General features: G+C 41.7%; 1 protein-coding gene across 14 annotated transcripts in view; it reads right to left on the bottom strand.

Moving 5' to 3' along the window:
• Positions 1 to 12996, bottom strand: part of ALPK1 (alpha kinase 1) — an 80064-nt gene extending 67068 nt beyond the window's left edge. For 7 of the 14 annotated variants that reach the window (XM_038400593.2, XM_043513534.1, XM_043513526.1 and 4 more), the window contains exons 1-2: positions 12811 to 12956; positions 7996 to 8132 (exon numbers count right to left, since the gene is read on the bottom strand). The gene's annotated coding sequence lies outside the window, so the exon portion shown is untranslated. Of the gene's footprint in view, positions 1 to 428; positions 709 to 7995; positions 8513 to 12810 lie in introns of those variants that run through there. The other 7 variants (XM_043513528.1, XM_038400584.2, XM_038400602.2 and 4 more) reach the window with 3 other exon arrangements.
• Between the last annotated feature and the right edge of the window lie 19 nt (positions 12997 to 13015).

Genomic DNA, 13015 nt, shown 5'->3' with positions numbered 1-13015 from the left:
AAAGGATTCCTGCCTTGTGCCAAAGCTATTAAAGGCAGTGGAACAGAACAAAAGGAATCCCCTGCTTTTCACCTAAGATGCCTGCTGAAACTAACAAGATCTGTACAAGGAGAAAGGATTGGACCCAGACTAGGAAGGAGTCTAGTCTGTGAAAAAAGCTTATTGGAACATCTCCAAGGGTGAGATTGACCTGTATTCAGTTTCTTAATTATTAGGCTTAAACTTGTGTGTTTTGTTTTATTTGGCTTGGTAACTTACTTTGTTCTGTCTGTTATTACTTGAAACCACTTAAATCCTACTTTTTATACTTAATAAAATCACTTTTGTTTATTAATTAACCCAGAGTTAGTGATTAATAGCTGGGGAAGCAAACAGCTGTGCATCTTTCTTTATCAGTGTTATAGAAGGCAAAAAATTTATGAGTTTACCCTGTATAAGCTTTATGCAGAGTAAAATGGATTTATTTGGGGTTTGAGTCCCAGTGGGAGCTGAGTGTCTCGGTGCGGAAAAACAGGAGCACTTAAGCAGTTTTCAGTTAAGTCTGCAGCTTTGGGGGCGTGGTTCAGATACTGGATCTGTGTTGCAGCAGGCTTGTGTGTCTGGTTCAACAAAGCAGGATTCCGGAGGCCCAAACTGGCAGAGAAAATGGGCTCAGAAGCAGTCTCAGCACATCAGCTGACAGTCCTAAGGGGGTCTCTGTGACTAAACCTGTCAGGAGACAAAAGTGTCTATTATCAGCTTAGTGATCCAGAAATGGGAACCTTCCACCTGGAGTGAGGAGGCTTAGGCACCTATGCTGATTTTTGAGGAGATGAGTTAGTGTCAGGATCCTGGCTGCAAGGTCAAGGCTAGAAGTTGCAGTCTGTGCTGGTGTCATGCCAAAGGGTCGGGGCTGTAGTCAGTAATCCTAGGTTTACTCCATTGTGGGATTTTTTGAATCTTCCTGTGAAGCTACAGGAGCTGGCCATTGTCAGGATACTGTAACAGACCATTAATGTGATCTGGTATGGCAATACTTTTATACCAAAAAGCAATTTAAATGAATACAGGGGCTACACAAGGAAAACTGTGACAGCTAAAGCCATAGGTTTCAGAATAGCAGCCGTGTTAGTCTGTATTCGCAAAAAGAAAAGGAGTACTTGTGGCACCTTAGAGACTAACAAATTTATTTGAGCATAAGCTTTCGTGAGCTACAGCTCACTTCATCGGATGCATTTGGTGGAAAAAACAGAGGAGAGATTTATATACACACACACACAGAGAACATGAAACAATGCGTTTATCATACACACTGTAAGGAGAGTGATCACTTAAGATAAGCCATCACCAGCAGCGGGGGGGGGGGGGGGGAAGGAGGAAAACCTTTCATGGTGACAAGCAAGGTAGGCTAATTCCAGCAGTTAACAAGAATATCAGAGGAACAGTGGGGGGTGGGGTGGGGGGGGGAGAAATACCATGGGGAAATAGTTTTACTTTGTGTAATGACTCATCCATTCCCAGTCTCTATTCAAGCCTAAGTTAATTGTATCCAGTTTGCAAATTAATTCCAATTCAGCAGTCTCTCGTTGGAGTCTGTTTTTGAAGCTTTTTTGTTGAAGGATAGCCACTCTTAATTGAGTGAGTGACCAGAGAGATTGAAATGTTCTCCAACTGGTTTTTGAATGTTATAATTCTTGACGTCTGATTTGTGTCCATTCATTCTTTTACGTAGAGACTGTCCAGTTTGGCCAATATACATGGCAGAGGGGCATTGCTGGCACATGATGGCATATATCACATTGGTAGATGCGCAGGTGAACGAGCCCCTGATAGTGTGGCTGATGTGATTAGGCCCTATGATGGTATCCCCTGAATAGATATGTGGACAGAGTTGGCAACGGGCTTTGTTGCAAGGATAGGTTCCTGGGTTAGTGGTTCTGTTGTGTGGTGTGTGGTTGCTGGTGAGTATTTGGTTCAGGTTGGGGGGCTGTCTGTAAGCAAGGACTGGCCTGTCTCCCAAGATCTGTGAGAGTGATGGGTCGTCCTTCAGGATAGGTTGTAGATCCTTGATGATGCGTTGGAGAAGTTTTAGTTGGGGGCTGAAGGTGATGGCTAGTGGCGTTCTGTTATTTTCTTTGTTGGGCCTGTCCTGTAGTAGGTGACTTCTGGGTACTCTTCTGGCTCTGTCAATCTGTTTCTTCACTTCAGCAGGTGGGTATTGTAGTTGTTTTACAAAATCATGTTTTACAAAAACTAGACAAGCCATTTACAACACACACTTTGCTTCTCTACAAAAGAAAAAGGACACCAAGCTATCTAAACTACTATGTGCCACAAGGTGCCACAACAATGGTTCCCGTAACCCACCCAGCAATATTGTTAATCTATCCAACTATACTCTTAGCCCAACAGAAGAATCTGTCCTATCTTGGGGCCTCTCCTTTTGTCCATCCACCCCCACGAACATGATACAGTTCTGTGGTGACCTAGAATCCTATTTTCGACGTCTCAGACTCAAGGAATATTTCCAACACACCTCTGACCAACATATTAACCCACAGAGACCTTCCTGCCAACACTACAAAAAGAAGGATTCTGGGTGGACTCCTCCTGAAGGTCGAAACAGCAGCCTGGATTTCTACATAGAGTGCTTCCGCCGACGAGCACGAGCTGAAATTGTGGAAAAGCAGCATCGCTTACCCCATAACCTCAGCCGTGCAGAACACAATGCCATCCACAGCCTCAGAAACAACTCTGACATCATAATCAAAACGGCTGACAAAGGAGGTGCTGTCGTCATCATGAATAGGTCGGAGTATGAACAAGAGGCTACTAGGCAGCTCTCCAACACCACTTTCTAGAAGCCATTACCCTCTGATCCCACTGAGAGTTACCAAAATAAACTACAGCATTTGCTCAAGAAACTCCCTGAAAAAGCACAAGAACAAATCCGCACAGACACACCCCTAGAACCCCGACCTGGGGTATTCTATCTGCTACCCAAGATCCATAAACCTGGAAATCCTGGACGCCCCATCATCTCAGGCATTGGCACCCTGACAGCAGGATTTTCTGGCTATGTAGACTCCCTCCTCAGGCCCTATGGTACCAGCACTCCCAGCTATCTTCGAGACACCACTGACTTCCTGAGGAAACTACAGTCCATTGGTGATCTTCCTAAAAACACCATCCTAGCCACTATGGATGTAGAAGCCCTCTACACCAACACTCCACACAAAGATGGACTACAAGCCATCAGGAACAGTATCCCTGATACTGTCACGGCTAACCTGGTGGCTGAACTTTGTGACTTTGTCCTCACCCATAACTATTTCACATTTGGGGACAATGTATACCTTCAAATCAGCGGCACTGCGATGGGTACCCGCATGGCCCCACAGTATGCCAACATTTTTATGGCTGACTTAGAACAACGTTTCCTCAGCTCTTGTCCCCTAATGCCCCTACTCTACTTGCGCTACATTGATGACATCTTCATCATCTGGACCCATGGAAAAGAAGCCCTTGAGGAATTCCACCATGATTTCAACAATTTCCATCCCACCATCAACCTCAGCCTGGACCAGTCCACACAAGAGATCCACTTCCTGGACACTACGGTGCTAACAGCGATGGTCACATAACCACCACCCTATATCGGAAACCTACTGACCGCTATTCCTACCTACATGCCTCTAGCTTTCATCCAGATCATACCACTCGATCCATTGTCTACAGCCAAGCTCTACGATATAACCGCATTTGCTCCAACCTCTCAGACAGAGACAAACACCTACAAGATCTCTATCATGCATTCCTACAACTACAATACCCACCTGCTGAAGTGAAGAAACAGATTGACAGAGCCAGAAGAGTACCCAGAAGTCACCTACTACAGGACAGGCCCAACAAAGAAAACAACAGAACGCCACTAGCCATCACCTTCAGCCCCCAACTAAAACCTCTCCAACGCATCATCAAGGATCTACAACCTATCCTGAAGGACGAGCCATCGCTCTCTCAGATCTTGGGAGACAGGCCAGTCCTTGCTTACAGTCAGCCCCCCAATCTGAAGCAAATACTCACCAGCAACCACACAACACACAACAGAACCACTAACCCAGGAACCTATTCTTGCAACAAAGCCCGTTGCCAACTCTGTCCACATATCTATTCAGGGGATACCATCATAGGGCCTAATCACATCAGCCACACTATCAGAGGCTCCTTCACCTGCGCATCTACCAATGTGATATATGCCATCATGTGCCAGCAATGCCCCTCTGCCATGTACATTGGCCAAACTGGACAGTCTCTACGTAAAAGAATGAATGGACACAAATCAGACGTCAAGAATTAGAACATTCAAAAACCAGTTGGAGAACATTTCAATCTCTCTGGTCACTCGATCACAGACCTAAGAGTGGCTATACTTCAACAAAAAAGCTTCAAAAACAGACTCCAACGAGAGACTGCTGAATTGGAATTAATTTGCAAACTGGATACAATTAACTTAGGCTTGAATAGAGACTGGGAATGGATGAGTCATTACACAAAGTAAAACTATTTCCCCATGTTATTTCTCCCCCTCACCCCACCCCCCACTGTTCCTCTGATATTCTTGTTAACTGCTGGAATTAGCCTACCTTGCTTGTCACCATGAAAGGTTTTCCTCCTTTCCCCCCCCCCCCCCCGCTGCTGGTGATGGCTTATCTTAAGTGATCACTCTCCTTACAGTTTTCAGAGTAGCAGCGGTGTTAGTCTGTATTCGCAGAAAGAAAAGGAGTACTTGTGGCACCTTAGAGACTAACAAATTTATTGGAGCATAAGCTTTCGTGAGCTACAGCTCACTTCATCGGATGCATCCGATGAAGTGAGCTGTAGCTCACGAAAGCTTACACTCTCCTTACAGTGTGTATGATAAACCCATTGTTTCATGTTCTCTGTGTGTGTGTGTGTATATAAATCTCTCCTCTGTTTTTTCCACCAAATGCATCCGATGAAGTGAGCTGTAGCTCACGAAAGCTTATGCTCTAATAAATTTGTTAGTCTCTAAGGTGCCACAAGTACTGCTTTTCTTTTTGCAAATCCCCATTGTGAGTCCAACCCTTATTTTCTACGTGGAGAAGCCACTAGACATGCCTCGTTGCAATTATTATTGTAAGCGAGTGTTGCAAAATACTGATGTTCGAGAAGGGAAGTTCCTCTTTTTAAATAATGAGGAGACAAGACATTACTTAACCTAGTAATTTTTTGTTTCTCAAAACCATATCAGTATTAGTGCCCCCACTTTAAAATGATATCATGGACACAGAAAGGGTTCAAAGAAAAGCAGCCAGATTGAATAAGGGATTTGAAAATAAGATCATGAGGAAAAGTTAAGGGAGTTTATCTTGCTTAGCCTCAAGAGATAACGTATGGGTGTGGACATGACAGGGAAGATGTAGGGATGCCAGGTTCCATCTTTAATAGCCAATAGGAAAGAGGGCTGGTGTATATGGTGTAGCAATACTCACTAGAGGGATGTGAATTTTAATATACACCAATGTGTTTTACACACCCTGGCCCATACAGATCCTGTTGGCATGCAATAAAAGTCCTCTAGTGTTGCAGCAGGTTCTACATAGGCCAGTTAATGTGCACTATGTTGGTGTGCCTTAAAATTCACATCCTTGTAGTGCACACTGCTGCACCATTTAGACAAGCCCATAGGAATCTGATAAATGTGAGCCTCTCTTGCTGCCTGATTTGAGTGGTGGAAGTGAGAAGCAGCTCTCTCTCCTGGTTATCCTCTCCCATGCTAGCCCCTCTTACTGCTGCAAGAAGGTGATAGGTCTTCTAGTCCTTCCCTAAACTCTGCATGTACCTTGATTATAATTATCTCTCTCTTCCTTAATGGAAGATAAATCCAGTGTAAACACATTTTCAGATCTAAAGAAGTTGATAGTGACTGTATAACATCTGTGGTACCAAAATTGTGGCTATGACTACACTAGGGAACTTACAGGGGTGCAGCTGCACCAAACAGCTGTGCCACTGCAAGTTCTTTACATGCTGTAATCAATGAAGCTCTCCCATGGACTTAATTAATCCACCCCCAATGAGCAGTAGTAGAGAGCTTCTTCCGCTGACATAGCACTGTCCCCACTGGCACTTAGGTCAGTGTAATTTATGTTGCTTGGGAGGGTGGGGTGGCCCCAAGTGACAGTTATACCTGTGGTTTTTTTCAATGTAGCTGGAGACTCTGTGGCAAAGATAAGCATGGAATAAATAAGACTGAGCAGTCACCTAATACCTGCTTTTGAACAACCGGCTATGCCCAAACAACAAATGAACATTCTGTATATATAACCTGTGCCCAATACGAATACATACCCGTGCAGGTATTTATTCAGATTTCATATAATTAAATGCAAATGTATTTCTAAAGAATAAAAGTTAACAGTACAGTAGAGGTGACAATTGTTGATAGTGGGTGGGGGCAAAATTTTGAACCCATTCCCTACAAAAAAAATTGTATAAACCCTGGCATAAATCTGCAGGGCATGTGAAACCCCCTCCCCCCCATGCATCACCTCTAGAATACAGATTATTTTGTCCAGTGATATTAGCAATACTGTCCTCAAAGCAAACGATCAGACATGTCCCAGAACTTCTCTCTAATGAGGGCCTTTTTCTGCCGTTGACCTCAGTGATTTGCAAATAACTTGAAAATTTGCCATTGACTTCAATGGGTGCAGTACTGAGTTCCTAGAGCATCCTAAGTTGCTAAATTCCTTGACAGAATAGTTCTGGTCACTGCTTAATTTGTGTCAGGCTGAGTCCCGGCACCTCTATGCTTGGCAGTTCATAGCCCCACCACCTCTGGGCTTGCCGCATCAGTTATGAATGTAAAAAAGATTGCTTGAGCCCCGGCACTCTTTTCATTAGCACTCGTTTAGTAATGTGTTCCCTATGGACCCAAAATTACTGGCAAGGATCACAGAAAAAACTTATGTCAGGTCCCACTATGTTAATATGACAGTTCAAGGATAACAAAAAGAAGATATCATTAATTTATCTCTTTCATTCTGTAATGCCCAGTCTGAACCAAATAAACTTTGTCTTCGGTCCATTACTCAAAATTACTTTTCTGATCTAAGGTGCTCCTGTTTTCATCCATATCCAGCATAAAACAAATCTTGAGTGTGTGGTTCCCTTCAGAGTTCCTACTATTAAGATATTTTGTATCAATAGCACCTTAAGGCCCCAACTAAGATCAGGACCCCACTGTGTGAGGCCCCATTCAAACACATATTAAGAAAGAGTCCCTGTTCCAACACCTTAGTTTACATAGACAACGCAGACAGAAGGCGTGTGGGGAAACAGAAGCACAGAAAATGAAGCGACTTGTCCAAGGTCACACACCTGGTCAGTGGCTATGCTGGTCACAGAAGTCAGATAATCTGACTCCCAGTCCAGTACTCTAGCCACTAGGCAACACTGTCTAGCTTTCCAAAATTTTGCCATTCAACATTTATTTGCAGTCCCACTTTTCAGCTAAGGAAAGTCTGAAGCTACAGAGATCCAACAGCAAAGTTAATATGAGAAAGAAATGCACCCTAATAATCCAAGCAACTCTATTATTGCAGTAAATGCTAATGACACTTTCCTAAAAGCATGAACATATTGGGCCTGACTCTCCTCTCACTTACATCAGAGTAAATTGGGAGTAACTTCACTGGAGGCAGTGGAGTTCCCCCAGTGTAAAATTGGTGTGGAGGAGAGGAGAATTCCACCAGTTGCTATTGTCCAAGGAATGGGTGTTTTCTCTCTCTCTCTCACACACACACACACACACACACACACACACACACACACACACACTTTAAAAAGCCATAACCTGGTCATTAAAGATTCTTTAACCTCATATTAACTATACTTTCCTAGAAAAAATCCTCCTACACGCAAGTGCTTATCAAATAATAAGCAGATGAATGGTGGGAAGATACTACAGGTTACCAGACTGATACTCACTTGACTTTATAGATACTCGTATCTTAATGATAGCACGGAACCTGACTCAGGAAGACGATCATTCCTTATCATCATCAAACATCACAGAGTTCTTGTAAGTTAGTTCTGTTTCAGGAAATGAGAGGCAGGCAAGAGACCTGAAAAACAGCACAGACAATAAAAGCACATAAGTTGCACAATTGTAGGTTTTCCAACCACAGCAGCCTCCGCCATCTGTCAAAAAGTATCTTGTTTACAGACTGAAGAACACACCCACACAAGACTGTTGCACTAAAAAGGCATTCTGGGATATGTATGACGTATGATTTTCTTTCACTTTGTTTCCAATATATCCTTTTCAGGATTATCACATTAAAAGCAGTAGCATAAGATCTAAAATTCTCTCTGAAGTAAGGCTTTTTTATAAAAATACAAACAAAAAACTGTACACACCAAATAGTTACATCACAAGAATAATTTTAAATGAGGACAAGCAACATATCTAGCCAAATGTACATAAAGCAATTAAGCACTTTTGTATACAAAAGGAAGTAATACATTGTATTGTTTAATAATCCGTGGTATGGAATTTGTGTATTTATAGTAATCTAAGCATATGTTTTATAACATTGTAGTATTTATTCACAAGGAGTCAAATCCTGCAAAGTTTACTCAGGCCTAATACACATTGATTTCAACAGGAATATTGCAAAAGTATAGATTACAAGATTTGGCACACAGATATCACACTGTCACATACATAGTAGGGGAGATGCAGGGTTGCCTAACAGTTAAGGCTGGGATTTATTTCCTACTCTGCCACTCATTCAGATGAGGTGAGCTGTAAATCACGAAAGCTTATGCTCAAATACATTTGTTAGTCTCTAAGGTGCCACAAGTACTCCTTTTCTTTTTGCGAATACAGACTAACACAGCTGCTACTCTGAAACCTGTCACTCACTGTGTGATCCTGTGAAAGTAACTTACTGTAACTGAGGTAGAGGAGTATCTGTAAGTAATACCTGCTCATTTTTGTAAGGAACTTGGAAACCATTGGATGAAAGATGCTATAACTGAACTTCTATTATGCAGTAAGTTTGCATTAGGACTGGAAATAAATTATTATTTTCGACTGAACTTGGATTGCCAGCCAAGAAAGGATTTTTCTTCTCTGTCAGTAAAATTTGATCAGACTCAGCATTTGTTTCTTAAAACATAAGAAAAGTTACTTTATTCTTGTTGGCAAATACCTTAATTAAGCTGTAAATGTAAAACCAAAAAAAACCCAACCAAAACAAACCTAAAGGTTTCCCTAACAGAGTCTTTATACTATAAACACCGTGATAGGTGCAGGAATCTTTCTGTCTAAAGGAATTAGAATACAAATATGTTTTCCTTGATGTAATCACTTTATGATGGAGCATTTGTCTCTGTGGCCAAGACATTGCAGAGGTGACACTGGAGTGTCACCAAAGAACAGTTCAGTTCTGATTACTTTTGATTGTAGGGATTCAATACTGGGCATGTGGGCCAGTGACTAGGATACACTGTTAGGAGCTCAGTTGAAGGTGACCTGAGCACAAGATGACTGGACTTAGATTGAATTCTAAAAAGGACAGCAATACATCCTGGATCTTGTCTGGAGCCCCAGTGAAGTGAAAGCACATTGGAGGAAATCTCATGTGAAGATCTGAGCATGGTGTGATTGCTGAAAGTTACACATAATTAAGGACACAAATATCTATTTGTAAGCTAAGAACTGAAGAGAGTTTCCCTTTTCTGTGTTTAGATCATATTAGGGTAACATTTACAAGTTTTATTTATCACCTTAATTCCTTTGATTCTAATATGAACCGGTATAAATATATCTACTTTAATGTTTTATACATCAGCTGGGAGCATTGCTTTCATAGTCTAATTTTGTCTGTCTTTGAGACAAGCTATTAAAGAAAGAAGCACAACTAAAAAATTCAGTGACTTAAGCAGACAACCAAATTTACCATAACTGATGGCCAAACAACAAATTGAATGTAGAAATCCTCCCAACTCCATGAGTTATGGACAAAGCCAGTCCTTGAGGGAGAAGTTGGAGACAATCCTACAACTACATATAAAGAAAACTGAACGTGAGCTATGAATAGTCTTACCCAAAGCTCAACTCTGGTGGTTACCAGGGTTTCAGCAGAACTGCTTGCTAGCATTGTTATGTATTAAGAGACACTAAGCACCTATAAATGAAAATGTTTTAGAAAAATAGCCATTTGAAATTAATTTTTGCACATTCACTTTCAGTCCCAAGTGGATTGTTGTTTCCCCCGCCCACTGTAAAGTTTAGTACAATTTTGTTTGTCTGTTTTTGAATTATGCCAGAATTTTAAAATGTGATTTCCACATTTTTAAAGACATTGTTCAGTAATTCCTTTGTGATTGGAGATCTCAAAATTAGTTTTGTTTTAAAACTTGAAACAGATGTAGTCCAAAGTAGCTTGTGTGCTTTACTAAGAATGATACTGATTGAAGACTAGGTACTACAAAATGAATGTGAGAAGACTGAAAACTGTACAGAGGGCCTAATTCTGCATTCATCATGCTCAGACATATGCATGTGTGTATTTACAGATGCTCTCTTTCTTTTAACTCCAACAGGATCTTAAAGACAAAACACTGTTTAATGCAACAGTAGACTGAGATTCTGAACCTACAGATGTCAAGGAATTCAGACATTTGTTACAATGATAACAGTGATTCAGTCATGCTGAACCTGTATTTACTACAAGATCAAAGCTATCACCATAGTGAGTAATACAAAATGACAGGTTTCAGAGTAGCAGCCGTGTTAGTCTGTATTCGCAAAAAGAAAAGGAGTACTTGTGGCACCTTAGAGACTAACAAATGTATTAGAGCGTAAGCTTTCGTGAGCTACAGCTCACTTCATCGGATGCATTTGGTGGAAAAAACAGAGGAGAGATTTATATACACACACACACACACACAGAGAACATGAAACAATGGGTTTATCATACACACTGTAAGGAGAGTGATCACTTAAGATAAGCCATCACCAGCAGCAGGGGGGGGGAAAAGGAGGAAATCCTTTCACGGTGAAGTGAGCTGTAGCTCACGAAAGCTTGTGCTCTAATAAATTTGTTAGTCTCTAAGGTGCCACAAGTAGGAATTAGCCTACCTTGCTTGTCACCATGAAAGGTCTTACAGTATGGAGCGTTCACTGGAAGACTCATCAAGTGATGGATAAGCTTCTCCTGAGGCCTTCTGTTTTCCCTAATGGCTCATTACCCTGAATAGGCCCTTCCTCACCCAGTATCTAGATTGAAAGCATCTTGCCTAGTAGGCATCACCCAGGTATAATTACATTTGAAATACAGACCCATAGCCAATATTCATAACTTCAGATACAAGAATGTTAAATGCATACAAACAGGATAATCCTATTCAGCAAATCATAACTTTTCCAATGACATCTTGCATAAAATGCATCATTATACTAGAATCATATCATAGTAATATCACTATGAAGAATACGGAGTGCAGTGTCACAATGGGCTTATGATCTTAACCATAAAGTTTCATGAACAAAGATTCCTCCTTCTCCTCAGTGAGCAGTGTCCTGTCTCACATTGCATTGCTAAAAGTACAGGTCTTTGGTTAATTTAGTTGGGTAGTTCATTTGATGTAACCTACCCAGTTTTCAATTTACTTCCTATTTTAAAATGTAAATGGATAGTTTATTAACACTGACATGTATTCTGCATACCACATTATAAGCAGGTATTTTGTTTGTTTCTAAATAAAGTCTGGTGGGGAAGGGTGGATAACAACTGGGGAAAAATACACTCCAGAACTAGTGAAGTGTCTTTCAGTGGCTTACATGCAGAATGGTGTTCAAAAGCAATTAACTGACCATTTGACTCAGCCTGTTTTGCTGCCTAGAAATATAACTTTAAAACTTTTTATATCTAAAAGTGTTTATTTAGAATGGACTACTGAGAGTTGCTTACACAAAACTCCCATTGATCACCACTAACTGAGGTGAAGGCTGTGAGACAGTAAAGCGAGTAAGATTTTGCTCAAAATAAAGTAGTCAGTGGCACAGAAATCTGATCATGGTAGTGTTAAGAGAACTTTTTTCTTACACTGATAGAATGCAAACAATATATAGGATACACATCGATAAACTCTGTCCCTCATAGATCCTGTACAAGAACCCAGATAAAAACAAGCTTCTGAATGGAGCTAGAACACTTCCTTTAACTTTCATTAATTAATACATGTCAGGTATGTTGACACCTTCTACAAGATGGATCAATTTTAATTAATATGATTATATGGACCTTGAAGTGAGCTGTAGCTCAGGAAAGCTTATGCTCTAATAAATTTGTTAGTCTCTCAGGTGCCACAAGTCCTCCTTTTCTTATTGCCTGTATGGGAATGCAGTCTCAGGCACTACACCTGCCCGGCCTCCTCCATGACAAGAAGAAAAGGAGTACTGGTGGCACCTTAGAGATTAACAAATTTATTAGAGCATAAGCTTTCGTGAGCTACAGCTCACTTCATCGGATGCATTTGGTGGAAAAAAAACAGAGTTTCCGGGAGCTTTACACTCATTTTCGTTTTTATTAAAACGTTTCTCAGCTCCGCTGCTGTGTGAAAGGCCACAGCACCAGCAAAGGAAACTGACCGACTGTACAAAGCAAACGGTAGAGTCCGCCCCACACAGGGGGGGCCGCTAAAGGCGCAAAGGAAACTCAGCGACAAAAGAAGAGGGAAATGCATTTTTGTAATCCCTTTCAGATCTGCTGATCAGCAGGCGCTACTCACAACAATCGGATCGCCGCCTGGTTTTGAAATTGCGGGCGTCCCGTTAATTAGCCGCATTGCGGAGCGGTGCGCTGGGCACTCACATTACGCTCGCCGAGCCAGCGGGTTTGTTCGGGTGGCCGCCCTGGCACTGCTGAAGCAGCCGCCCTAGGGCTGCGAACTACAAGTCCCATGGTGCAGCTGCTCCACCTCCCCCACGCCGGAC

The sequence above is a fragment of the Dermochelys coriacea genome, chromosome 4 (genome assembly GCF_009764565.3).
Source record: "Dermochelys coriacea isolate rDerCor1 chromosome 4, rDerCor1.pri.v4, whole genome shotgun sequence".
NCBI lineage: Eukaryota > Metazoa > Chordata > Testudines > Dermochelyidae > Dermochelys > Dermochelys coriacea.
Note: the sequence above shows the minus strand (reverse complement) of the source record. Positions and strands in the feature narration are given on the sequence as shown.